The 23515-nt window shown below is 45.6% G+C and overlaps 1 protein-coding gene and 1 long non-coding RNA gene across 4 annotated transcripts in view; one reads left to right on the top strand and one right to left on the bottom strand.

Moving 5' to 3' along the window:
- Window positions 1–23515, bottom strand: part of LOC134211978 (discoidin domain-containing receptor tyrosine kinase B) — an 802844-nt gene that overhangs the window by 487144 nt on the left and 292185 nt on the right. The gene's annotated exons all lie outside the window — the stretch shown is intronic.
- LOC134216076 (uncharacterized) lies at window positions 11012–11830 on the top strand. The gene is made up of 3 exons (XR_009980469.1): window positions 11012–11190; window positions 11259–11415; window positions 11474–11830. It is a non-coding gene; the product is annotated as an uncharacterized LOC134216076 (long non-coding RNA).

Raw genomic sequence — 23515 nt, 5'->3', positions numbered from 1 at the left:
GAAAGGAGGCTTCTGAGCCTCTTGAAAGGAGGCTGGAGCCTCTTGATAAGAGGCTTCTGTGCCTCTTGAAAGGAGGCTTCCGAGCCTCTTGAAAGGAGGCTTCCGAGCCTCTTGAAAGGAGGCTTCCGAGCCTCTTGAAAGGAGGCTTCCGAGCCTCTTGAAAGGAGGGCTCCGTGCCTCTTCAATGGAGGCTTCCTAGCCTCTTGAAAGGACGCTTCGAGCCTCTTGAAAGGAGGCTTCTGAGCCTCTTGAAAGGTGGCTTCCTGGCCTTTTGAAAGGCGGCCTCCTGACTTCTTGAAAGGAGGCTTCCGAGCCTCTTGAAAGGAGGCTTCCGAGCCTCTTGAAAGGAGGCTTCCGAGCCTCTTGAAAGGAGGCTTCCGAGCCTCTTGAAAGGAGGCTTCCGAGCCTCTTGAAAGGAGGCTTCCGCACAGGTAGGAAGGGAGGAAATGTATAGACCGGTCATCGGACCGGATAGTCTGCACACCGTATCAAATGTCAACGGCCAACGATGCATAAACTTCGCAGCCTCCCGCGGAATGGTAGTCCGAAGCACCTTCTTTCCCCGCAAAAATATCCACAAGGCCACATGGAGATCACCTAACCAAGAAACGGAAAACCAAATCGACCACGTTCTAATCGACGGTAAATTCTTCCCCGACATCACGAACGTCCGCACTTACCGCAGTGCGAATATTGAATCCGACCACTACCTCGTTGCAGTATGCCTGCGCTCAAAACTCTCGACGGTGTACAACACGCGTCGAAGTCGGACGCCGCGGCTTAACATTGGGCAGCTACAAGACGGTAGACTAGCCCAAGAATACGCGCAGCAGCTGGAAGTGGCACTTCCAACGGAAGAGCAGCTAGGCGCAGCGTCTCTTGAAGGTGGCTGGAGAGATATTCGATCCGCCATTGGTAGCACCGCGACCGCTGCACTTGGCACGGTACCCCCGGATCAGAGAAACGACTGGTATGACGGCGAATGTGAGCAGTTAGTGGAAGAGAAGAATGCAGCATGGGCGAGATTGCTGCAACACCGCACGAGGGCGAACGAGGCACGATATAAACGGGCGCGGAACAGACAAAACTCGATTTCCCGGAGGAAAAAGCGCCAGCAGGAAGATCGAGACCGTGAGGAGACGAAGCAACTGTACCGCGCTAATAACACACGAAAGTTCTATGAGAAGTTAAACCGCTCACGTAAGGGCCACGTGCCACAGCCTGATATGTGTAAGGACATAAACGGGAACCTTCTTACGAACGAGCGTGAGGTGATCCAAAGGTGGCGGCAGCACTACGAAGAACACCTGAATGGCGATGTGGCAGACGAAGATGGCGGTATGGTGATGGACCTGGGAGAACGCGCGCAGGATATAATTTTACCGGCTCCGGATCTCCAGGAAATCCAGGAGGAGATTGGCCGGCTGAAGAACAACAAAGCCCCTGGGGTTGACCAACTACCAGGAGAGCTATTTAAACACGGTGGTGAGGCACTGGCTAGAGTGCTGCACTGGGTCATTACCAAGATTTGGGAGGAGGAAGTTTTGCCGCAGGAGTGGATGGAAGGTGTCGTGTGTCCCATCTACAAAAGGGCGATAAGCTGGATTGTAGCAACTACCGCGCAATCACATTGCTGAACGCCGCCTACAAGGTACTCTCCCCAATTTTATGCCGTCGACTAGCACCAACTGCAAGGGAGTTCGTGGGGCAGTACCAGGCGGGTTTTATGGGCGAACGCTCCACCACGGACCAGGTGTTCGCCATTCGCCAAGTACTGCAGAAATGCCGCGAATACAACGTGCCCACACATCATCTATTCATCGACTTCAAAGCCGCATATGATACAATCGATCGGGACCAGCTATGGCAGCAAATGCACGAACACGGTTTTCCGGATAAACTGATACGGTTGATCAAGGCGACGATGGATCGGGTGATGTGCGTAGTTCGAGTTTCAGGGGCATTCTCGAGTCCCTTCGAAACCCGCAGAGGGTTACGGCAAGGTGATGGTCTTTCGTGTCTGCTATTCAACATCGCTTTGGAAGGGGTAATACGAAGAGCAGGGAATTACACGAGTGGTACAATTTTCAATAAGTCCGTCCAGCTATTTGTTTTCGCCGACGACATAGATATTATGGCACGTAACTTTGAGAAGATGGAGGAAGCCTACATCAGACTGAAGAGGGAAGCTAAGCGGATCAGACTAGTCATCAACACGTCGAAGACAAAGTACATGATAGGAAGAGGTTCAAGAGACGGTTCAAGAAGAGAATTTGGGTTTTTAAAATTATTATTTTTTAATTCTAAATGGTCGTAAATGGTTTAAAATGGTCGTATCCAACAATTTTCATATTTTGAGTTACGCCAGTTTCGAGTAATTAAAGTAATTATCCATTAAGGTGGTTATACAACAAGGCCACAAATCGGCCATCTTGGAAACCACGTGCTTTTTCTAGTGATTTTTCAAGAGCACAAATTGAGAGAACCGCAATGCCCATGCGTATTAAAACAACCGTTGATCATTTGCTTACTTATGCTTAACAATCGACTTGAATTTCAGCATTGTACAAAAATTATTACGCTAGATTTGAACTTTTGATAATAGGAGTAGAAAACCGTGTGGTGAATTTAAAATTCACCACATGGCTTGATTGTATAATCACCTTAATATTTGATCCTGATGGCACTACATTTTCCAATGCATCAAACTGTTTAGTTTACGTCAGGCAGTCGTGTCTTGTACATAACCCTTCTATTTTTTATATTGATACCTTCACAATAATACACATTTTAGATCACTAACAGCACATAAACAACCTCAGAATCTTGCTAGAAAATTTGACTGAACGCCAAAAATTTGCCACAGTCACTAACGGTTGCACTTTGTAAAAATTGTCTTAGCTTATCTTTCTTCCGAATATGATGTTGGTTCTCGAAAGAACCAAAAGGCCCGCACCGCACCTTACATCAGTTTGATGTCAGTGTTGGGGATGCATGAACAGGGTTGATTGGTTCTTAAAAATAAAGGCGCTATTAATGGTCAAAATCTTACATAATTTCATGACGGTCCCCAGTTTTGAAATCTTCATTTTACATCCTATGTCCAAGACTGCCTCTTAGACGTGGCTTACGTTAAAATCTATGAAACTGATGCTTATGAATTCGTGATGAGTTGAATTTGGAAAAAGTGATTACATCTCACTGGAAATAGTTCGTCTAACACGCGTTCAGATTTCTTGTTTTAGTATGGACAGTACGTGTGGGAGTGCTAGTACATCGCAGGATAGTTCTGCCTCGCAAAATCATAAGATATTTCATCGAAATGCGAGAAATTGTAACGTCCCACACCTTCATGTCTGTTATTTCAACATTATTTTTATTAGAGCTATTTCAAAAACAAATAATATGAAGGAATACTGAAAAGGTATTATGCCTTGGGAAACGTTATAAGGCCTCTTTTTCTACAAAGTATCATAATATACCAGAAATTTTTTATTCCATAGATGCATACCATAAAAAGGCTTCATTTTTTTATCGTAAATAAGCCTCATTACACAACCTAGCAACAAACTTGAACAACATATACAATTCAATACTAATATGCTCGTGTCTCTCTTCACGTTCAAATGAAACTACTAAAGAAGTGATAAATTTATGTAATCATTGACGGAACCGAAAGCTTCTGTTTCCTGGAAAACACTTTCATTATCCCAGCTAGATTAACATTTCCAACGGAAAGTGCTTCTTCTATCGTCGGTGAAAACTCGTACTGCTCGGTGGAAAGCGCTACTACTCAGCAAGAAAAGCAGAACTTACAATCGATGGGTCCGCCCCATCTCCTGGGCCGCCACTCGACTGAGTCCCGGTCTAATTCTCCAAATCCAAGTGTTTCACACGAAGACTTGTGGCGCTACAAAAGTTGGATCTATCCACACCTCATTTCCTGTTGACATCCCCAGTTCTCGTTATCAAGAGTCCGTGCACCGCGCCGAGCGGGCGGGTGCGACACCAACAAACGAAACACTGACTGTTGCTCATCCGCATCCACCTTGGCTCACATATGCGTGTTGGTTTGTGTGCGCCAGTTCCTACTCGATTTCAAGCTGTTCCGTCCCGGTACATTCGCCCGCTTCTGCATCTGCCATTAAACCGGAAGGAAAAGTTTGCTGGAGCGAAGATTAAAACGATACAACGGAGGTCCCCCCAGCCCCACGTGCACCCGGTCGGTCGTCTTAATCTTTTAAACACATTTCCATGTAGGGAGCACGGCATCCCCTCCGGTGATGGCGGCAGGGCAGGATACAGCTTTTTCTCAAGGCTTTTGTTTTTCTTCTTACCTTCTCCGGTGATCCCCGGCAGTCAACTCCCAACCGGCAGCAGCACACGTGTTGTCAGAGTTCGTTCAGCGAGGAAGCGGAAAAACGAAGCCGACATGCTAAGCGCTGGCTGTCGTTCCGTTGACTCTTCCAGTGCGGGTGTGAGCGAGTACCTGGGGCCTGCGATTGAGTGCTTCCTTGTTGAGAGTTGAAGCCTGATGTTTTACATTCAAAAAGAGGCAAAAAGGATTTGTTTTTCCCACTGGAGATTGAAAATGTCAACCTTAATGGAAGTCTCGTCTTGTGCCCGACGAAGAAGACAAAAACTGCCCGGAGCCATTCGAAAGGTGGACCGGTAACGAAGTCGCTCGGTTCAGGGTCTGTGTAGGAAAGTTGAGGTTAAATATTTACTTGCCGCACGCTGAAGAAAAGTTGAAAGTAAACTTGGTGTAATTTCGGAGGAAGTTTATGAAATTCCAAGTGCCTAATTGGTAACAGATAATGATTCCATGAATGGGGTTGACTAAGAGCCACTTCAATCGTGATGTTGTGGCATAAGAAATATTTTTATTTGCTTGAACAAATTACGAACTTGAAATTTGTGAAAAGTTGGTAGATATTTGAATTTTACAAACTCTACTGAAATCGGAATAACAATCGAAGTGCTTATAGCTTGATAGTTTTGTTACTTAATCATTGTGAATAGTTCAAACTAATATCGGTGGACAATAGAATATTGAATCCCTTACTTCATTGAATGTTGTAAAATCACCAACCGTAATACTCTGTGTGGCAAATGATGTTCGGCTTCACTCTGCTCCGAGCGGATCCATTCCCTTCATCTAGCGCTGGCAACAATGCGCCATGTGGGTGAGAAAGTAGCACCTGTCTATTTTCTTACCATTTGGAATAGACTCTAGGTTTGCTAGGTTTGCAGCAACGGGGATCAACATACCTTTCCACATACTATTATATACGGACCACTTCTCCCGCCTCCGAAACTCAGCTCGCCAGGGGACCCCCGTCACACACTATAATGCAGGAATTATTTGGCGCAAGTACGAAAATATCAGAAAAGATTAGTGTCAGGAAAATGTTGCAATATTATATTTTCGTAGCTCCCATCGCCGTTCTTATACCGCTTCACTCGGTTGCCGATTCCCCAAACAAAATTCCCATTCCGGGACTTTTCCATATGTTCTTCGGTCGAACAAAGTTGAATCGATATTGGCACTACGACGGTGCGCCCATGAAGCATGGAGTTGTGTATAGTGCTCGAGCTCTGCTCCGAACATGGACCGACAGACAGACATCCGCATCGAGGATTTACGAGCGCCCCGCTTCCCTCGCACTACTTTCGGGTGAGTTGCGAGTGCCATAAGCTGATTTGATGTCCCGTAGATGTTCCTTCTCGATGGGAAAGCTTTGACGAGTAGCTGCCAGTCAGGGGAATCGATTCAACCGGAATGATTTAAGCGCCAGCTGACAGTGGCATTATGAGGTTTTTGCGAGGAGAAGCGTCCAATTCCCAAAACGTGTGACCGAAAATACAGTAAATGGCGTGACCCTTTTATTTCGGATAATGTACGAAACAGGCAAGACACTATGCGTATCTCAGAATATATAATATTTATTCAATTGTGAATCCTTGATAAATAAATACCCAGCCAAATTATTGTACTTGCATTCGTGAAATAATAAAAATAATTAGGGAATTTTGAATCTTTCGTGTGAAACATCGATACTCATTGATTTGAATTTGGATTTATTTGTTTTGAATTTATTTGACGCTTCATCTATAGGAACAATTATAAGCGAAAACGCCACAAGAACAGCTGTACCCTCATCATAACGATCACGGAGACCATATGACGACGTTCACAAGGATTTTGTTCTATTTCGAGGGCATTCGAATATGTACGGCAAAAATGCTGCATCGTTCCGATTTGGACGGCATGGCTGCTAAGCTCCGAGAAGAATGAGCGACGAAAGACGACCAAGTATTTCGCATCCACTGAATGAAGAAGCGCGCGGATAACGCCCTGCGCCGCCTATGAATGGACAGCGTTGTGAAAAGTAGCTCGCCAGCGAAACAGAAGTCCATTATTATTATTTCGTTTAGATAAAGCATATTTATAATCTTCTTTGGCGTTTCTGGATGGAGTGGGTTTGGGGTCGGGGAAAATCCGTATTCACGGCTGAAAGGAGCGTGCGACCGCCATGCGGTCATGGTTCGAGAAAGAAGCATTCTGTATCATGTTACAAACGGTGAATGAGAAAAATTTCCACTAATCTTATTGAGGTGGCCAAAAAGCGTAGACGTGCTGAAGGAATAGCAGATCGCTCGGTTTGTTGCTGTACAAGTGCTACAAGAGAAAACAGTGATTTATACAAAAATGTAAGATTTTACTAGAAATAAGCCACATATAGCCCCTTTTTTCACCAGCTACGCCAATGGTCACTAAATGACGACCGCAGCGGAAACCTTATTCCACAACAGAAAAGGTGAACAGCAGGCCCTTTATAATGGGAATAAATCTCCTGCGGCATATAATAGCGGAATCAGGTTTTTATTCCATTAACCGATTTGTTGGCGAACGTCTGCTCGCAGGAGCGCTGCTCTCGGTGTCTGGATCGGTAGTAGTTTATCTAATGCCCCATCAAGTAGAGTGGAAAGATGGGACGTGTTATCAAATTACCCAGCAGCAGGCAGTGGACAGATTGCTCGTTCAGGCCCTCTTACCTGTCGGCTTTTGTCCAAATTTCAGATTCTAGTCCTACTGGGTGCTATTATGGTGCGTGTGGTTGATCAAATTAGTCGGCTGTTATTGAATTTCACAGCGCACAGATTTCCAAGGTTGGGCCATTTGTTTAGTTAATGCGAGATATTGGAGTCATTGTCTGATATTAACGATATCTACGCTGCGAAGTATTGGATGATTTTGTTAGAGTTGATGTCATTTCATACACAATAATGGAAGATCGAGTCTTAAACAGTTTACATTGCCATCCGTCAGATGGTATCTTGTTGGAAACAACACATTTTTTTGTTGATGATGATGGCGGCGTATGATATGTATATCATAGATTGGTGCCATGAAAGCATTTTGTATCACAACATTGTTAAATGTTCCATACAATGTGTGAATTTTTGTTGATGGCTTTTTTACCCCACTTACAATTTCAGGCTTAGTTTTGTTGCATCTGTCTCAATCATCTGCCGATCAACGTATGAACAGATTTTTAGCCTGCGGAAAGTCCTTGCTAAATTCCGGGAGTATAACCCACCATTTGTTTATTGATTTCAAATCAGCGTACGGTTCAGTGAAAAGTAATAAGCTGTGACAGATAATGTCTGAACATGGTTTTCCGGCAAAATTGATTAGGCTGATACGTGTAATACTTGATGGCTCTAAATCACGTATTCGGATTGCAGACGAAGATCAAACCTCGTTTGTAACTTTAGATGGATTAAAAATCGCTAACCTGAAACTAATGAGCGTGTTGAGCCCCTGATGCTGGAACAACATCATCGTTGAAGAGACAACATCATCGACGAAGAGATGTCTGAAGCATAATAGAAAATATAACTGTCATTTTTTCATATTTCCAGTAACGAAGCAATTTCATTGTTTTCTTGCTCTGTATTGTGCACTTGTTTTTTTTTCTGCGATCCGAATTCTTATTTCTGCTGTGGACACTCCAACAAAACGTTTCAAAGTGATAGGCGTTGGCACAGAAGCATTTCGCACCTTCGTCAGTTAAGTTAGAAGTAGCTCTGGGTTTTCAAAAACATTCCGTAGGTCAACAACCACGTCCGGGGCAGAGTATATCTATTAAAAGCAAAGCTGATGAGATTTTAAACAAAATTTGTGAGATTTGTTTTTTGGGTGTATGGGTACTAAGGGGTGTAGTAAAGGTGATCGTCGACCCAAAAATCGTCGGCGGCGGCGTTAGTCGTAATTTAAAAAGCCATTTTGGCAGGCAGCGGTGGTGGCGTGAATCGGGGTGGCGTTATTTTATTGCGTCCGTTTCTTTGAGATTTGTTTTCTGTATCTTTCCGGAATATTTTCAAGATATTCACGAAAGAATCATTTTATTTCGCCGGAAAAATCTAATGGAATTCACTAAGAAACCCTTAGCTTGGCTGCTGGGTGGGATTAGGATCAGATGTCCTTTACTGACTTGCGCTGAACTGGCTCTGAACACGTAAGTGTCAACTCTCGCATGGCCTCCCTGCAAAGATAAGCATGGGATCATTACAGGCGACTACTCCAATAGGATTCGACAGCAGCCATAAGGTGCACTTATGTAGCGATGAGTAATTCTTCCAACAATTCTTTCGGTTCAGCGATAGCTATGGAGGTGGTAAACTTCGTCGCCAAAAGGGGTTTTGTAATGTCTCTTTCCAGAGGAGGAAAAGCGGAATGACGGAGGCTGCAACTAGCAGCACCAGAGTCTCCCAAGCAGCGATATGTGATAGTGCTATCAGCACGCTCAACAGGCCACTACCCGGGATACGGGTGGTCGTCCAGCAACTCGATAACATTAACGAGTTTACGAGCGTGAGGCAAAAAAAAGCAGGTGGCTTAAGCCACTACACAAGGGAGACTACGTTCTAATTTAATTTGCCCGGATGTGACTCTCTCAAGGCGAGTCCATTTAAGTTTTCCCGATAAGTATTTATGGATCGGTCCAGCCAGCAACAACGAAACGTGCCAAATTGGGTCCACCCTATCTTTACAACAATACTTTACAGCCACTTCCTACACTCAAAGAGACGGTGAGAGCCCACCAGAACCTAAAACACTCTACACGCTTAAAATCAATAACACAGAGATATGTTTGCTTCACAGCCTTGACAAAACTCCTCATACTCGCTAGAGTCAAATAAAATCATCATCAGCAAAATGCTACCTTCGCATCTTCACAATTGAGTGGAAGCGTAAAAGCAGAGGTACAAAAAAACAGAGTGAGGAAAATCAAAATAAAAACACGTGTGAGTGAGGCGTTGGTGGAAAGACCACTCATTGAGCCTCCGGAGCGACGCTTTGTATGTGAAAAAAATCTTGGAACCTGTTTTGAGTGTGAGTGTAAGTGAGTGACGCACCACTAGAAAACGATGAACAGATAGACTCGCTCTTGTTTTGCAACGCACAAGCTCGGGTTTAATGATGCTCAATGTTGTGAGTTTTGATGCTTATTTCTGCTCCTCAAAAAACTCTTGCTCTTGCTCATTTTCTACTCGGCGATGAGTTTTTGGCAAGCCTGGCTTCGTACAAAACGGACCTAATGCAGAACTACACCTAAATGAGCGACATTTACACAGGCACAAAAATGCCTCGTACGGTCGTGACAACGGTCCTTTTTAACATGTAAACGTTTGTACAGATTCCTTGTTTCATGAGGAACCAAATACTGTTGAAAATATTGAAATCCAAGCGTCAATAAAACCACACGAGCTATTTTTGTGGCTGTGTAACTGTCGCTCATCTAGGGGTTGTTCTGCATTAAGTCCGTTTTGTGTGAAGCGAACATATCTCTGTGTTATTGAATTTAAGCGTGTAAGCAGGAGTGCGCCTCTTATCATTGGCAGACTCTCTCCTCTCACCAACAACCACAACCTAACTATTAGAGAATGAACAACTTATATAATTAAATAATTGAATCTAACGCCACTTCCGGACACTTCCAACTCATTGGCTGATAACGGACGACATGATTGAGTCCGTTAATCCTCAGATCAAGGAAGGTAGGCTCGGACACAACCGGAAGCACGTCATTTCCCGACTCCTTTCGTGTACGATCGTGACCTCGTTGATACGATGGATAATTTGACAAGAAAATTATGCTGCTTTTCCTCTCCCACCTTATCCGAAAAACAAATGGCCTCGACCTTGGAAAGCTAGGCTACTTGAAAAATGCCCGCTTGCCTACGTCAAGGGAAACATTGGCGACTGGAAAATAACCATTCTTAAAATCTATCTTATTTATTTAGAACTATATACAAATTTATTTACAATTTTCCGGATTGCTACTACATCAGTAAGGAACTGGAACAGAACCTTCTGATGCTCCGCCAGGCTGTTCGAGTCACAAGACAAGAACAGGACGCTTTTGCAGGCGAGTGGTGAGAAGCGAGAAGGCTGACAAAGGTGCCCAAACCAGAACGGAGCAGAGCGGAGTGCAGCGGAGCCCGAAGGGTGTCGACCCGAGGAGACGGCTTCTCGTTCCAAAATGGTGAAAAGGTAAGGCAAAAGGCAAACATTAAGGCAAAAGCTCTGCGAGCCAATAGTTGTAAACCCCTGTTCATCTACGCCACCTCGAACCCAACACGCCTCAAGCAGATAATCAATAAACACAGCGATTCACCAACACATAGCCCGGGAACGACGATCTTTATGATAGACTGATAGACGACGAGAAGCAGAAAAGAAAGCGTGTTGAGAGAAGCATTCGCCACTCTCACACACAACATACAGCGAGGAGATATGCACCAACGGTCACTTGAGGCAATCGACATCAAACCCACACGAATTGATCGTGCGAGAGATCGACGCCGCACCGCGAGGTGAGAGCGAAGATAGTGGTCTCATCGGTTGCCGCTTTTCGCTCACAAAACGTTGCACGATCAGATAGACGAGCGAGCGATCAAATGACTGGTGAAAATCAGTTCGTCTTGGTTCGAGAGACACTCAGCACGTGAAATTGATCTCGGGATCGTCAGAACGAAAGTGCGAACCTACAACGTGCAAAGCACGAGGTGAAGCGTGGACATTCTCTAATAATCCGCACGATAGTAAATTGATTAAATAACAATTGGAAGGGGAGTTTGGCGTCAAGAGTTGTGGGCCAGAAAGTAAGCTGTTAAAAGGTGAGTTCGAGTTTCTAGATGATTATGCGAACCACCTACCTAACTGGATCGTTTCCGCCATTTTGCAGTTGACGCAAACCACGCTCTTTTGTCCGACAATCCTTGTGCCGGTGGATGTTCGGTCTATCAACCAAAGTGCTTCCGAGATAAGTTTTAGGCAGAACACTAGCGTCACGCAACGAAGTACGCGAGTTCAATTGGGAGAAGCGAAAGCCCCGCGATAGGGTGAGTTGGTCAATTACGACCATGCAAAAAAGTGTTGCTAATGGTACGATGCCTCCAGGGTTTTTTTCTTTTAACTCGCTCTCTCGATCAAGGGCACGTGAAGGGGCAAGAACATCGCAGCATCGGCCAACGGTCTTGGCGGCGCGACAAGTGGCCGTGTAAATATCGCTGGAACATCAACGGGCCGGAGCTGACGAGCTTTGACCCGCTGATGACATTCGCGTCGAGCATGCGGCGCGCGGAAGTAAACATGCGGTGCAGTTGCACCAACGCGCACATTGTTCTCGTCGACTAGAGGACGACGGTGCCGAGGCAAACGGGGTTCGTGGTTCAACGTGAGTAGTACTACGCTAGATGTAAGATAAAGATGAAAAGAAAGTAGGAGTCAGGAAAGTAGAGTGCAGGAAAAGAAGGAAGGAAGTATGGGGAAGTAAAGTATCAATAAATGATGTAAAATTTCAAACAACCTTGTCTTGGATTCAGTTTTGTGCGCATTTTCCTTCAGCTACTCGGGACTGCTCGGGTTCGATATTTCTCCGGTAGACCTTTATGTATCAGGTGGATAAGGACTCGGAACGCCTAGGAGGCAAAACCTTTGACACACAGGTAGCCTTCTTCAGGGTATCAGTTGCGGAAGCCAAGAAAGTCCTGGAGCGAGGGAAGGTGAAGATCGGCTGGTCAATATGCATAATAAGGGGTTGTTTTTTTGATATTTTTCGGTGAACCAACCAATCAAGTAATATGCACAATAAGCAAACTGGAGCCATCGTCAGGAGAAAGGTGCTATTCGTGCTTAGAGTCCGGTCATAAGCCTCATTACTGTAAAGGTCCGTACCAAGATGAATACACCACTAGGTGTTCCAATCTGCCAAATTCACGATTCAGCCATCTTGGATTTTAGTATGGGAGAGCAAGCCGGTTTGTTTTCGTTTTGCACTGAAAATGAATTTTTCACCCCCGCCTTCTTCTCTTCCATAAACTTGGCAGATTGGAGCACCTACTAGTGTATTCATCTTGGTCCGTACCGTAGCAACCTGTGTCGTCGCTGTGATGAGGAAGGGCAAAAGACACAGGAATGCGATAAGACACCAAAGTGCCTCAGCTGTGCCAACAAGAAGCAAACCCGTAACCACGTTATGGGTGGACCTTCGTGTTCTTTCGGTGAAGCAAATAAGAAACAGCTGGATCTTAAGCATTGTGCAGGTCGAAAACTGCCCCAGCAGCTCACACGTTCCGCATAGGTCACTAGTTACAGTGGCACCAGATTTAGTCACAATCAAGTTGCTGCAACAATTTTTGTCTGATTTGTGCTGCCCGGGGCATGCCTGTCGATAACGGCAATTAGGTGGCGAATGGGTCTAGGATGGCGGTTATTTGCATGGCGGAACGGTACCCGGTCTAAGAGATGGTTCACCTCCGCTGAGGGTGTCACGATAGTGAAGATCAATGGTATGTTCTACTGTAGCCGCTATGCCTCACCAAGGTGGCCAATAGAACGGTTCACCCAGATGATTGACAGGCTATTGTTGGACTTAATAGGTCGGAAACCGTTCGTCATAGCCGGAGACTTTAACGCTTGGGTAGTGGAATGGGGCAGGCACTGCGGCAACTGGTCAAGCGATACTTGAGACGCTTGCGAAGCCAGACGAATCGCTAATCAATGATGGTTCCACTAGCACATTCCGTAGGAATGGAGTCGAATCACGGATTGACGTAAAGTATGTCAGTCCCGGTCTGGTAATATATAAGGCACGGATCATCCGAGGGCGGGGATTGCCGCCAGGTCCGTGGGTGGAAGACAAATTACTTCGACAGCAAAGTTTCCTCAGCGGCCCTAGGGGCCAACATTAACAGTTTAAGCGGGAATGCGCTGGTAGCTGTCGTACCATGCGCGTGCAACGCCACCATGCTGAGGAAAGTTCTGCCGAAAAATGGCAGACACAGACAGACGGTGTAATTCCATGGCAACGAACATCCTATATGATAGTGGTCAGTCGGGCTGGTCGTCCGGAAAGACGAGGAGTGTTTCCAGCTACGCGGCACCAGAGGAGCCCGCGAACACATCAGATTGGTTGCCCCATGGCAGCGCGAGTGGGATAATTCCTCGAAAGGTAGATGGACCCACCGGCTGATACTCAACATATCAAGCAGAGTGGGGAGACCTCATGGAGAAGTTCACTTCCATCTGGCAGAATTCCTGTCAGACCATGGCTGCTTCCGACAGTACCTCCACAGGTTTGAGCGCGCGCGAATCCTCGACTGCCCTGACTGCCCACTGCACTGTTGAGGAAACTGCAGAGGACATACTGTTCGTATGTCCTCATTTCAACGTCGAAAGAAGAGCTAAACTTTTGGGGTCGGGACACAACACCGAATACACTACCCTTATCCAGAGGATGTGTCAAACGGTGGAGAAGTGGAACACAGCTTCGACTGCAATCTCTAAGATTGCCTGCAGTCTGCAGAGAATCTGGCGTGCTGAACAGCAGTCGAAAAGCATAACTAACATATAGTTGGTTAGTTAGAGCGAAAAGGTTAGCGTGGGAAAAAGAGTGAGTAATCCACACATGCTAAGAAGTGTTGTAGTGGGTGGCAACTGCGTCGTCATGGCAGAAAAGTGAGTGCGGAAGTTTGAGTATGGACGGCCCATGACGAGGCAGGAGGGTCGTAGCGTAGAATTGTTAGTACTAATAGTTACTAGGGGAGTCCCGTAGCGTAGTTGGCTACACGTTCGCCTTATAAGCGTACGCCTGGCTGCCTGATGACGACTGACAAAACTGTTCTTCTCGGAGGCATTCCTCCAACGATCCTCGATAAACGGCAACCGGACAAAGCAACGATCATTGGATACACCATACGGACAAATGGACACAATGGACTTACGATGCGATGAACTGGCAAACAACAACAATAACGAATTAGAGATATCTAAAAATAGATTCTATGTGGGTTCTGTGTAGCAGAATACCACAGTAGATCACGGCACAGTAGCGGTTAAGAACACAGAGTGCCTACCAAATAAATATACGAATTAAAAAAATAGTTACTGTTATTGACACCTCTATGCATGGCAGTGGAGTCCCCCCGTAACGTTGGGTAGACACCTTTGCGTGGTGTGTTACGGTGTAAGATCTACCACGGTCACATTATCAGCTACAGATAAATCCTGACCCAATGAATACCTTCCCCAATATCCAACTCCGTGGTACTTATGAGTATGTCGCTGAGTCGGGAGCCTCTCGTTAGGTAAGTACTACATCAATACTTCCTTTCCCTCCCAAGTTGCGATGAAGATGGGCGTGGCCAGGAGTAGTAATCCTCACGCTTTTGTGATTTTTATCCTAGATTGAAATCAAGGAGCACACTTACCTTGATTTCTGATAGCAATCTGAACAAGGAAAAACATGAATATCACTAGTGCCTCATCTACGAAGTACACCGTAACTATGCTATGCTATGCTATGCCTCGATGCATGGCAGTGGAGTGTCAGAGCGAGCACCCAAGTAAGCCTCACATGGTGTTTTTTTTTCTTCCTAAACAATGGAGGGGGAATCTGCTCAACAGACATCCTGGGTTGTCCAGGAAGTGCGGGGTTAGGGATCACCGAGGGAGGCAGGACTACATTCCCGACCCGCTAAACCGTTTCCATTGCCGCCAAGCCCATAGTCCCTTCGGTACAACCAGAAAGTAATGCTTCAAAGGGGGGCCAGTACACAACGCACCCTCGAGGTTAGCTGCGTGTCCTTGCAGCACCGAACATCGTGACTCGCTTTTCTAGAAGAACACCATGGTATCGTGCCAGCGCGTTGCCGGCTTTCCAGGTGGCCTTACCACGCCGTATGTCCTCGGAAGGTGGGAAGGGTCGACTTCGCGCCTGCTTCCCTCTGCACGACTGGTATCAAGAATGATGATGCCGCGTGCACCCCAAATTGACCTTTCTGCGATAGGGCCTATTCGCCAGCACACAGAGGGACTTGCCGACGCGAGGCATACGCCTGCCCCAGCCTTGACGAGGACCCCTTTCCGTCCTCGGGCTCGGAACCCGCCCGGTTGACCGACGCCGCGAAAGCGACGATACCATGTTGTTCTTCGCGCGGCCACTTGTTCGATAAAAGGATCGAGTTCGACCACAGAGTATGACCACCGGTATGACCCATGAAGCCGACTCCGATCCCTTGGACCACCTCTTATTTGCACCTGAACTAGCCATCCTTGAGTTCACGCGCCACCTTCTGTGTAGCTCCGAGACGATTTGGGCGATAGCCGATAAAACGGCGTTCCAGCCAACTTCATCTTTACACATCCTCCGAACTAGGTTGTCCGGGGTAGTGTCCAGACCACATGTGGCAAGCATGTGGTCACGCATTGCGCGAAAACGTGAGCACACGAACAACACGTGTTCCGCCGTTTCCTCTAAACCTGCGCACACCAAACACTCGGGCGAGGCCGAGCCAGCCAGCTGCGTTACCTGCACTTTGATTTTGCAGCACGCTTAAACGCCGGGCACATCGAACCCCCCATGGGGTGCTTGCTGTTCACAGCTTTGCTGGAACAAATCAAACAATTGGGAGGGTTCGTGCAGCATTGTGCCTTATGTCCCTCCAATCCGCAGCGTCGGCAGAGATTGCTTCTGTTAGGGCCTTTGCAGTCCCATTGCTTGTGCCCCGGTGCCAGGCACTTGAAGCAAACTTCGTGTTGCTCGTATGCGCACAGGGCATACCGACCATCCCACCTTGACGCTCCCTAACTTGACTACCTTGGAGGCGTCCGCTACAGATAGCCGAACCAATGCTACCTGCGTCCCTGCCGGACCTTTCCGTAGCCGAACGGCTGCGGTGGTCGTCTCCACTTCACACTGTCGCCGCAGTGCCATGACGAGCTCTTCGACTTCAGTGATCTCGTCCAGGTCTTTAACCCTTAGATTCACCTCCGTCGTGAGTGCCCTCACCTTGACCGTCTCGCCTAGGACCTCCTCCGCCAACTTCTTGTAGGCGGCGCCCTTTTGCGAGACGCCCCGCTTCAGCTCGAGGATCATCTCGCCCAGCCGGGTACGTCTTATTTGACGTACGTCGGCGCCGAGTTCACCGAGCTTGACGTCACTCCTCATCGCCTTCAAAACATCCGAGTACTTAGCCTCGTCCGCCGTGATGACTAGGGCATCGCCCCTGGAGCGATTGGCGCCTACCCTAGACTTCTTGCTACCCTCATTCGCCTGGGCCTTCTTTTCGGCCCTTGACGTCTTCGGTTTCCTCTTGTTTTTGACCAGGGTCCAGGAGGCGTCACCCCCCTCTATTTCCCTGGTCTGGTGCGGCTGAGAGCTCTCAGCCTGCCGTAACCCCTTATCACCGTCTTTCCTGAGTGGACGGGCCTTTCCAGGTCCTTCCTCCCCCGGTTTTGGAGGTACCTGACCGGGGTTCAGCTTCCCAGGCCCACTACCCTTGTTCGGGGTAGTAACCCTCCGCGTTTTGGAGCGGCCCCCAGGGAGCTCATCCCCTGGAGACTATCTCCCCCGTTTTTGTGTCTGCTCCGTTGGAGCAGTCACCCCCGACGTACCCGCAAATACTTGAGCCTCAGTCTGGGTAGACTTTGGCACCACCGTCTTCGCTGGCACGCCTTCGGTCGATTCGACCTAGCCCGAGTCCGCGAATCCTTGGGACTCAGTCTGGGTAGACCTCGACTCCACCGATTTCACGGGTTTACACTTGGCCGTCCCGACCGCCCTCTCCAGCTTGGCGTCCAGCATCGACTTTCGAAGTTTCTGCAAGCTCCTCTTGAGGTCCTTGCTGATATTATGCTTCGATGACGCAAAGTCGATGATGGCGTCCAGCTGTTCCGTCGCCACCTCGATGGCCGAAAGCCCATCGCGTTGGCGGTTCATCGCCTCCACAAGCCATGGGCCGTCAATTACCCCTACCGGCGTTTTTCTAGCCGAGAGGAAGGTTGAGTGACCCACGCTGGCGCTGCGCACTGAGCTGCCGACTATTGCCTCTGGCCTCCTAGGCGGAGACCTGAACAACCCACCGCTTGCGAAGAGGTTGTCGCCTACACTACTACCACTAATTGAAGAATTGACTTGGTTTTCCATTTTGGTCCCACGAGTTGCTCGGGAAAAGAGGGCCACCACGCCAGAGCCCAGCATGACGCGGTAAGGGACAATTACTGTGGAGGGTCCCCAGGTACCCCACAGGCTCCGTTAAAGGCCTAGCTTATTATTTCACCCCCCTGGCCATGCATCCCCTCGGCACGGGTCGCTTGACGCCTTGGGATTAGGGGTTAGGGACGATGGTTCCGGTCTAACTCGCAGTGGCCATGGGGAGGGGTCGTCAAGCCCTTGGACAAAGTCCCTGCTGCCCCCAATGGTGTGAGTGCCTGTGTGAGCGCGAGTGAGTGAGTGCAGTATTTCATCCCTCAGAAGTAATGCTGTGCTAGGTTGTACGTAAATGCACACTCTCTTGTAAAAAGAAACTGCCGATTGTTCGGTGGTTAGGTACACGGGTTACCCGTCACCCTTTCAGGGACAAGTCCCTCGTTATCCAAAACCAAATCCACTAGCGTTCTCAAGGGCACCCTACTCAAAACGAAAGGAACGCACTGTCATTATTATTATTTCACGAATTATAAAAATCAAAGTTTTGTTGAAAACGCGAGTGCATCTAGTTTTGGATTCCGAGAGGCTTGTCCTTAAGGTGGGGAAATTGTTGCGTACATAAAGCAGCCCTATGCTGTGAATCGGCAATGACTCAGTGGAGGTTGTAATGCTAAAGAGAAGAAGAAGCAGCTTTTCTCAGTAAAAAGCTAATACAATGTATGCGAAGCAAACCCTCATAGTCCAGTTGAATCAAAATCCAGAAATTTAATGATACGTAAATACAGACACACAAGGAAATTCTCCTCCTGGCAGTCAAGCTCAGCCCAGCACTATACTGCAGTAAAGTGAAAAATCGACTTCTTCGTCCTGGTCTTGGTCGCATTCCCCGGGGGTTGTTGCCGAAAGCTTCAAACTAATGGCAGTCTGCCATATACGAGCAACCAGAGCGCCCCAAACATGTCGTTATATATTTCGGCTCGTTTCCTGTCTTGTGCTTCTCCGCTGGATCCTCCACGGCATTCAACGGCGACGGGACGGGACCAAAGACGGTCGTACTTCTACACGGAATGGGAAGTGCAGGTGGAAGTCGAAAATGGATGGAATAACTTTTTAGCGGATAATGGTGCTTAAAATTCTCCCGAGACTTTAAAGTACCCTGTTTGTGTGGAATGTTTTCTGCCTTCTTCGTCCGTCTTCATCCACGTGGCATCCAACTAGGATTTTTCTGTAGTGTCAGTGGAAACGAGACGGACAAACCGAGAAAAGTGAAAATTTACACCCCATCCTCTCGCTGGCAGTATAAATAGGAGACGAAATGAAGAAAAATTGCATTCGGAATACGCGTAGTAATGCGCTGCTTATGACTTGGGTGGTTCGGAAAGAAATGTCACAAATTTATTCAATATCCGGCTTCACGGAACGATGGCGAAAAAAACTTCACGATGCAAGTTTTGCAGAAATTTTACCAACATGACATGTGTTCGTTACGGTTGTCAACAGTTAGCGTGTTTTGGGAGCAAACTTTTAAATCAAACATTGAAAGCTTCTGGAATATTTTGACAAGTTCTTAACAGATTCATAAAGATTTTGTCGAAGTTGATACAAGTTCGAACGTCTATTTTTATTTGACTGACTATTCATCATTTTCTGCTTTCCATTTTTAACCCACAATGCTTCACTCAATCTCACCAGTGAACAGCTGCTCGGATCCTAATGAGATCAGCGGCCCACCAACCCCAGGTTTTTCGTGTTATTAATGATGATCCAAATCCGTCGAAAATTTACAGCCAAATTTCAAACATAATTAATTTCACACGCCTCCCTCCTTCCACCGTCGCCTAATTTCTTCGCTAGTTAGGCTAATCGTTTAGCAACTAAACATGACAGACAATTAATTAATTCAATTTCTATCGCACACGGACACGCCTGACTAATCGGGAAAAATGTGTTTGCGCTGTCGGTTGTGGAACGGTGGGTGCTACGAATGGCAAAAAGGAGCGTTTTAAAGTAATCAATACGGTGGCGGAGGCGGGGGTGTAGCACAGAGAACCGCAAGCGCTGAGCTAAAGTAAACTTTGCCCGCAGCACACGTGATTAATCATCGACGGCAACGAGAAGTGAAAGAAGCTACGCTAAGTGCGAATCGGATCGGCTGGACCACGCGCGCGCCGTGTGATCATCAATTTGGCGTCCGCCGTCCATCGCATCGGGCCTCCCGGGCTATCGCATTGTGGCACATTGGCGAATCTGACGGGTATCATAATCTGCGAGCGAGAGTTCATTAGGGACGCTTTTTACTATTTTTTATTTTATCTGGTTCTCCTCCACCGTTGCCGCCTTTCCACACGGGAAACATGATACGCTGAATTGGCCAATTGTTGATGGAGACCACACCGCCGCCGGAGTCCCGAGAAGTATCTTCGTGGAAGTAGATTGGTGAAATGGAATCGAAGCGACGCGACGTGGTGGATGGTCCCAAGTCGCCTCATCGAGATGACAAATAGCATTGTGACGTGAATTGTGATTGCGGAGAAGTGAGTGTGACTGTCGCAATGGGACTTCAATTATGATTGATTAATTTACCTCTATCAAAAGGCAGGTAAATGACGGCGAGACTGGAAGTGAATGGAAATTCGACCACCTACTAATAAATTGTAATTTGCCAATGATGGATGATGCTGTGGAAGCTTTTGTTCGCTTTATTGTGTTTTAGGAAAATTCCACGTGAAACTAAGTGATTCTCTCGTTGATTCATTTTATTTCATAATTTCCTTTTAAATTTTAAAATGTATTGGAAATGGATTCATAGTGAATATGTTATTAGTCTTTAACCATGTCCATCCAATATTAGTTCGAATGATTATAACAGCGTAATATATCCTACTGTTATTTAGTCTAATTAGGCATCAGGATTTTTTTTCTCAATTTATTGTACAATGCACTGAACACAATCAGCGTTAAAGCTAATTACAAATTTTATGATCGATCGATTCAAGCTACTATTGTTGGCCTAATTTCATTCCGTTCTCGTGCACTTCCAATCGAGGCAGTCTACGAATCCGCAACCAGCAAGCGCCTCACTGTTGCGGGTTCATCAATTATCGTCACATTGGAGCAGCAAATCAATCAAATCTGACGCGGCGACTTTTGCCTAATGACATTGTGTCACGGGAGCTAAATGGTCTCTTAGCGCGGTGCGGCGACAAAACATACCGTCCTGGCCGAAGAAGTGTGTATCGAAATTACCGTTCTCTGGTTGGATGGGCAGCCATTCATTCATTAATTTACTCCAAAAGCAAACGTACAGAAAGTTTTCCTGCCTAGCTCATCACTGAAATAAAAGGAAGCCTACATTCGACCGACAATGCTGAAACACACTCAAGGAAATTACCGGCAACGAACCATTTCGAGCACGTCGACCAACAACCCTTCCCCCGTTGGCTCGCAGATCGGCAACAGTTGGACGTGCTTGCATTGCTTGCCTTTAGATATCTCGCCCCGTTGTTGTATGAGGATAAAGACAAACAGAACCGGCAAACTACCCCGGATCGTTTCCCCTCGTGGCGTCACACTTTCTCCGCTGTTTCAATTTACTTCTAATTAGCTGTAATTTAAGGATTATTATTGTCCCACTGCCAGGCTCTATTACGGGCTCCATTTTGTTCACAGACTGGATTTTTTTGCTGTTCCAAAAGTTTGCCCTAGTTTTTTTTTCTGGACGAATTTGTTAAGGAAGTTTCTATCTCTTTTAACGGATTAGATAGCGGTGAAATGCAAATACCGATTTCAGTAATCTGGTTTGATGGATGAAAAAAAGTTACTCTTGAGTTACTTTATGCAACCAGGGATTGAACTTATCCTTTCATTAATATGATAAACGATAATGAATTCTTTATCATTTAGCATACTATACGTGATAGTAGCGTTCTTACGTTACTGCGAGAAATACTTTTTCTTTTGAATCTCCAGTATGATTTAAAAAGAATTGTTTCCAGGATATTGAAAACCAATCATTCATCGAAGAATATTCTGGTAGAAATCAGAAAAAACGATTAGTTTTGATTGAAGATTGAACAACGTAATTTTTGGATTGTAAAGGATTGTAGGTACTTCAACATTTGGTGATAAAATATGCAGCAAATTTTTCTAACCTGTTATGAATGTCATGGTAAAAGCTCGTATAAAAACAAAATCATCGTCGAACTTTGCAGATGGGTTTTCGATTAACATCCTGCCTCACGGCTGCGAAGCTGAAGAACTCAAGGATTTCAGAAGATCGTCGTTGTCAGTTGGTCCAGGTATTTCCAACGGGACAACCGATTCTTCGGTACATCCAGATGGCTTCGGAATACTCTCCAAGGCGTCAACTGAAGGGTGACTCCACACAGGTCCGAACATATTTTCGATTGTAGGACAAAAGGTCGAAGGTCAGAAGGTCGAAAGACAAAAGGTCGAAGGTCAAAAGGTCGAAAGGACAAAAGATCGAAGGGTCAAAAGGTCGAAAAAAAATTGCGTCAAAAGGTCGAAGGTCGAAAGGACAAAAAGTCTTTCTTTTTTCTTCCTTCTTCCTATTCTCTTCCTTCTTCCTTTTCCCTTCTTACTTCATATGTTTCCTTCCTTCAATTCTATTTTCTCCTTTCTTCTTTCCTTCATCTTTCTTCCTTCTTTAGACCTTTTTTCTTCCTTATTTCATCCTTCTTTTTTCCTACTTTCTTCCTACTTGTTTTTTTTCTTTCCTTATTTTCACCCTTTTTTCTTCCTAATTTCTTCCTTCTTTTGCCTTCTTTCTTCTTACTTGCTTTCTTCTTTTTTATCCTCCTTTCTTCCTTATTTCTTCTCTCTTTCTTCTTTCTCTCTCCCTCTTCTTTTCTTCCTTTTTGTTTCCTGTTTTTCTTCCTTATTTCTTTTTACTTTCTTCTTTCTTCACTCTTTAATCAGTGATGAACTTATAAAACCATAAAAAATCACTTTAATAAAAAAAAAAAAAAAAATCTTTACTCTTTCTTTTTTACTTCTCTCTTCCTTCTTTTCTTTTTTCTTCATTCTTTCAACCTTTTGCTTTCTTTCTTCTTCCTTTTTCCGTTTTTTTCTTTCTTTTTTCATACTTTCTTCCTTTTTTCCGTTTTTCTTCTTTCTTTCTTCCGTCTTTATTCCTTCTTTCCACTTTCTTTCTTCCTACTTTCTTTCTTCTTTTTCCTTCGGTTCTCTTTCTTTCTTCTCTCTCTCTTCTCTTTTTCTGCCTTCTTTCTTCTTTCTTCTTGTTTCTTGTTTTTCTTCCTAGTTTTTTTCTTTCTTCTTTCATTTTTCTTTCATCCTTTTTTCATCCTTTCCTTCTTTCTTGCTTACTTCCTTCTTTCTTTCGTCTTCCTTATTTCTCTCTTCTTTGTTCCTTATTTCCTCCATCTTTCTTCTTTATTTCTACTTTCTTCCTTGTTTCTCTCTTCTTTGTATCTCATTTCTTCCATCTTTCTTCCTGTTACTTGTTTCCTCCTTCTTTCTTTTGTTTTGCTTCATTGTGTCTTCTATCCTTCTTCTTTCTTCCTTCTTTCTTTCTTCTTCTGTTTTCCTTTTTTCTTACTTCTTTCTTTCTAAGAGGGTCTTTTTTGCTTCTTCCTTTTTCCTTCTTCTTTCTTTCTCTATTCTTTCTTCTGTTCTTTTTCTTTTTTACTGTAATATGTTTCCTCCTCTTTTCTTTCTTTCTTTTCACTTCTTATTTACATCTCACTTCTTACTTATCCGTTCCTCACTTCTCACATCATATTTCTCACTTGTCACTTTTTACTTTTTATTTCTTCCTCTCCACTTCTCACTTCTCATTTTTCACTACTCACTTCTCACTTCTCATTTATCTATTATCACTACTTCCATCTTGCATCTCACTTTTCACTTCTAACAACTCCCATCTCATTTCGTGTCTTTTTGATCTTTCGACCTTTTGTCCTTCGACGTTATGTCACATATTCGACCTTTTGTCCTTTCGACCTTTTGTCCATTCGACCTATTGCCCTTTC

Source organism: Armigeres subalbatus, chromosome 2 (assembly GCF_024139115.2).
Source record: "Armigeres subalbatus isolate Guangzhou_Male chromosome 2, GZ_Asu_2, whole genome shotgun sequence".
Taxonomy (NCBI): Eukaryota; Metazoa; Arthropoda; class Insecta; order Diptera; family Culicidae; genus Armigeres; species Armigeres subalbatus.
This window is presented reverse-complemented; position numbering and strand designations above follow the sequence as displayed.